Below are 5,700 nucleotides of genomic sequence, written 5' to 3'. Positions count from 1 at the left end.
CTAACGGCTTTGTTGTTACATGTATATTATTGTACCAGCAAGGAACTTTAGAAATAATGGAACACTATACTAGTATTCAGTCGATGTAAAATTGTACTTGCATTATGAATCCATCTTTTAACCCCGGCTTTGTCTGTGTGATTTAGTGGGCTGTTCAAATTCCACGACAACCTATTCTTTTGATACATGGACTGCTTCTTGCAAGAAGACCTTAGTCCCTGGCAACAGAGAGTTGTAAATGTGCACCCTCATAGAAAAAAATATGGGGTAAATCGGTACTACTTTTAAAATCTTCTTTATTTTTTTTTTAAGATAAAAAAGGTGTTGTTACGTTAAAATAAATAAATCGAGTATTCCAGAAACGGAGGTATTAGGCATGGCACACAACCCTTGATATGCTCCCGCCAATCACAAAGGTTATTAAGGTCTTCCGTTTCGAACGGAAGACCTTATTATCCCCTCGCGCAACTTGTTGCGAAGGGGATATAGCATCGCTACCGTGCGTGTGTGTGTTCGTATGTGTGTATGTATGTATGTATGTGTGTGTGTGTGCACTCCATTTCAATTTTCTAGTAAATGAAAAAAAAAAAACTTCCAATAGAATTTCCTTAACCTTTGCACAAATATGTCTCATTGTAAAAGATTAAAACAATGCAATGTCATATTAATTGGTCAATTTTTTATGCAAAAACTTAGATAAAATTACACCATTGTAAAGGAGGGGGGCATACATTATGACAAAATTCGTTCAAATCTAAAAATATTTATCATAGATTGCACACTTCTGTAAAATAACAAATAAAAAATGCATGTGCCTTTTCAAACCATTAATACTATTACAAATTATTGTTTCATTAAATCAATGTCATAATCAACTTTGTATACGAGTAATTAATCGAAATACATATTGTATCTGAGTAAGAGTTATCAATCACCCAGAGCGAAAGTACGGTGAGTTAATATAGAGTTATTAATAGCTTAATGTGTGTTTGAATGTTTGTTATTATCCCCTCGCGCAACTTTTTGCGAAAGGGATATAGCATCGCTGCTGTGCGTGTGTGTGTGTGTGTGTGTGTGTGTGTGTGTGTGTGTGTGTGTTCAGCTTGGAAACAAGTTTTAAAGAAAACTCTTGCACGAATATTTATCAAACTTCGTACACTTATTTGCCATGGTAAAAGGACAAACCCTGAGGATTTTCAAGTCAATTAGTTAATTACTCTTTAATATATCGTTAGAATAACACAATTTTTACAATTTTATGTACGACTTGACAATAACTACTTCTGCTTCTCTTCTGTGAAACCAAAGTGAAAGTAAGCAGTTCAAATCAAAACGTGATATTTTTTATGGCGTCGAGCGAAGCTCGAAAGCCATCTAGGGATCGTACGTCCGGAAGTTACATTTTTAGGAGCCAAACAACTCAAATGAGTGCAAAGTTTTCGTATGTGTTTGAAGAAAAATAGATGACATACTTCAATTTCGAGCAGAGCTGTACGTCAACAAAACAAGTTTGCAGATTCGAAATGGTTGCCGTCTTTGAAAATGTTCACATTTTATTGAAAACAATATGTCTCGGTTTCAGCGGATGACATTAGCACCGAGACTCATGCGATAGCTGGGCTTACATACTCAATTTGGTTATGAAATGTACTAGCCTGCAAAATAGATTATTTTGTATCCATATCGAAAATTGACAGTGCACAAATGTTTGATCTTGTAGAAACAAAACTTCCTAATCGAGCAATAAGTACATCTACATAAACCAACTAGTGAACTACTTTCACTTTGTAAACAACGTGAATGGGTGCTTTCTTTTATCTACCCCCGATCTTTTCGGCCCGTGTCATTTGGATCCTTGTGAATTTTAGATGAAATTGATAATAAGGGACAGAGTGGTTATCAGCAGTATACAATATATAGAATTAAACACAATAATAATTTAACTATTTATTTCCATATAAATAGAGAAAAAAAATCTAAAAAATTTTTAACTCCTAAGATATTACTATAAACTTAAATTTTCAATTGAAATTCAAAACTTTTTAAGAATTAGGTGAGCAAATTTGTAATGAATTGTAATTTTATTAGTTATGTGATAAATAACATTTTCTATTTTTTTTGAAAAATTTTTTTTTTGATAATTTATGGAAAACAAAATACCAGCTTTTGAACTTGGTCATTTTTTGGCAAAATATTGCATATAGGGTACCATCATTGTATGGATAAGTCCTCCTACAGTTTTCAAAATAGGAAGTTGTTCTTTTGCAGATCAATTAAACATATATCAGAGGTATGCATATTGCTAGGATTTTGATTTTTGATAATTTATGAAAATAATACCAGCTTTTGAACTTGGTCATTTTTTGGCAAAATATTGCATATAGGGTACCCTCATTGTACGGATAAGTCCTCCTACAGTTTTCAAAATAGGAAGTTGTTCTTTTGCAGATCAGTTATACATATATCAGAGGTATGCATATTGCTAGGATTTTGATTTTCGATAATTTATGAAAAAAATACCAGCTTTTGAACTTTGTCATTTTTTGGCAAAATATTGCATATAGGGTACCCTCATTGTACGGATAAGTCCTCCTACAGTTTTCAAAATAGGAAGTTGTTCTTTTGCAGATCAATTACACATATATCAATGGTATGCATATTGCTAGGATTTTGATTTTTGATAATTTATGAAAATAATACCAGCTTTTGAACTTGGTCATTTTTTGGCAAAATATTGCATATAGGGTACCCTCATTGTACGGATAAGTCCTCCTACAGTTTTCAAAATAGGAAGTTGTTCTTTTGCAGATCAGTTATACATATATTAGAGGTATGCATATTGCTAGGATTTTGATTTTCGATAATTTATGAAAAAAATACCACCTTTTGAACTTTGTCATTTTTTGGCAAAATATTGCATATAGGTACCCTCATTGTACGGATAACTCCTCCTACAGTTCTCAAGATAGGAAATTTTTCTTTTGCAGATCAGTTATACATATATCAGAGGTGTGCTTATTGCTAGGAGTTTGGTTACTGATAATTTATGAAAAAAAATTGCTTGTATTTTGGTTACTGATAATTTATGAAAAAAAAATTAAGTCATTTTTTGGCAAAATATTGCATATGATATAGCGTACCCTCATTGTACGGATAACTCCTCTTACAGTTTTCAAGATAAGAAGTTGTTCTTTTGCAGATCAATTATACATATATCAGAGGTGTGCATATTGCTAGGATTTTGATTACTGATAATTTGTGAAAAAAATACCAGCTTTTGAAGTTAGTCAATTTTTAGCAAAATATTGCATATAGGGTTACCTCATTGTACGGATAACTATTCCTACAGTTTTATAGATAAAAAGTTGTTCTTTTGCAAATTAATTGTACATGTATCAGAGGTGTGAATATTTTTAGGATTTTTATTTCTGATTATTTATGAAAAAAATACCAGCTTTTGAACTTAGTCTTTTTTTAGCAAAATATTGCATATGAGGTACTTTATTTCACTGGATATGGGTTGACATGGATTATGGATACAGTTCACATATAAAAAGAAAACCCAGTTAGCTGTCTCATTGACAGCTTTTCACTTGTTTAAAAAATTATTTAGGTTTTTACTCTTCAAATTAACTTTAACTCGACGCCATTGTGGCCCTTCAGGCCTTTGATTTTAATTAAGATCTAGTACAGGTAAAGAAAAGTAGTTTTTGTAGTAATGTTGGGTTAGTAGAATGTGGTCTTCCATTTATATAACTATATATTCCTAAACAATGCATCCCCCACACAATAACTTATGTCGCGAGGGGATGCTCCGCTTAGCGGTGCCCTTGATGTTTTCGTACTGTTTATTATTATTTTTTTCCAAATTTTGTGCACGCGATTTCTCAAAAACTGCTCAACCGATCTCGACAATTTTTCCACAGATGATGGGACATTATCGAAATTTTATATGTTTTTGATTTTTTTGTCGTCGTCACTTCCGGTCCGGATATACGGTAAATTTTGTAATTTTTTACGACCAATTTTATGCAGAGCTGATCTCAGAAACTATTAAAGATATGACTTTCAAATTTTCAAGATAGGTAGACCATGGCTTGAAATTGTGCACTATATAGTTTTTTGTACCTGTGGGGCTATTCCTTGGAGCTCGCTTACGCACGAAAATGGGGTACAGATTTTGAATCAAAATTTTCATACGTTTTGATCAGTATCTTTTTATCGGTTGATATTTTGTTAAGACATATAGAACAAAAGTAGTAGAAAACTAGATACGATCTCGTTACGAGTAACGAGTAGGTCTTCCGTTCAATTTTTTAAACGATTCGATTAAAATATCAATGAAATTTCAAAATTCTCCCTCAACCACTTCCTTTTAGATAATGTATACGATTGTCAATATCCTTTAAAATGCTTAACAAAGAGTTTTGCTTTTTAACATACAGCACATTAAAGATTTAAGATTTTAGCATCCTAAAATCTCTAAATACGTCATCAATGGGTTTGGAAATGAGTTTTACAAACTGATATTGCTGCGATCAACAACTTTGTTTTTATAATGCATTACAAAATCTTGATCATTTTTAACGTATGAGTAATAGAGTTTAGGAGTCTATTGGCGCCTAATTTTAGGGGCCAGCCCCTTTTTCTTGATTTTATACGAAAGGTCTCATGAATACTAACATTTTTGGTTCTTACATCCATCTAAAATTGATGTTTACTTTTGAGATACAAATGATTGAATATTTTAGGGGCCAGCCCTCTAGATCCTTAATGGGGACAGAAATTCGTATTTTGATAAATAGAATCAATTTAAATCATTTAATCAAACATTTTCTCTTCTTTGATGTCTAACAAAATATGTATACTTCTCTAGTTATTTTTGTCAAAGTTTTAGTACTTTGGCCCCTAAAAATCCCTAATTACGTAATAAATGGGCGTATCAATTTTTTTTTTCGAATAGATATTGGTACGATCAACAACTTTGCTTCTATAATGCATTACAAAATCTTTATCGTTTTTAAGTTATTTGTAATAGAGTTAACGAGTGCCTTGGCCCCTAAAAAAACGGGCCAGCCCCTTTTTCTTGATTTCTTTGATAAGGTCTTAAGAATACAAACATTTTTTGTTCTTACACCCATGTAAAATTGTTGATCATTTTTGAGATACAAATGATTGAATATTTTAGGGGCCAGCCCTCTAGATCCTTAATGGGGACAGAAATTGGTGTTTTGATCAGTGGAATTAATTTAAATCATTTATTCAAACATTTTCTTTTCTATGATGTCTAACAAAATATGTATACTTCTCTAGTTATTTTTCGTCAAAGTTTAAGTACTTTGGCCCCTAAAAATCCCCAATTACGTAATAAATGGGCGTGGCAATGATTTTTTCTAATAGATATTGGTACGATCAACAACTTTGCTTCTATAATGCATTACAAAATCTTTATCGTTTTTAAGTTATATGTAATAGAGTTTACGAGTGCATTGGCCCCTAAAAAAAGGGGCCAGCCCCTTTTTCTTGATTTCGTTGGAAAGAACTTTTGATTATCTACCACTTTTGTTATATATATTTTAACAAAATATCAACTGATAAAAAGATACAGATCAAAACTTTTGAAAATTTTGAATGAAAATTCGTACTCAATTTTCGTGCCCAGGCGAGCTCCAAGAAATGGCGCCACTGGCGTAAAACAAA

The 5,700-nt window shown here is 32.1% G+C and overlaps 1 long non-coding RNA gene across 1 annotated transcript; it reads left to right on the top strand.

Moving 5' to 3' along the window:
• Nucleotides 1-1,752: 1,752 nt before the first annotated feature.
• Nucleotides 1,753-3,255, top strand: LOC128189340 (uncharacterized). Its single transcript, XR_008244225.1, has 2 exons — nucleotides 1,753-2,565; nucleotides 2,925-3,255. It is a non-coding gene; the product is annotated as an uncharacterized LOC128189340 (long non-coding RNA).
• Nucleotides 3,256-5,700: the final 2,445 nt, after the last annotated feature.

This window comes from Crassostrea angulata, chromosome 6 (genome assembly GCF_025612915.1).
Source record: "Crassostrea angulata isolate pt1a10 chromosome 6, ASM2561291v2, whole genome shotgun sequence".
In the NCBI taxonomy this organism is placed as follows: Eukaryota; Metazoa; Mollusca; class Bivalvia; order Ostreida; family Ostreidae; genus Magallana; species Magallana angulata.
This window is presented reverse-complemented; position numbering and strand designations above follow the sequence as displayed.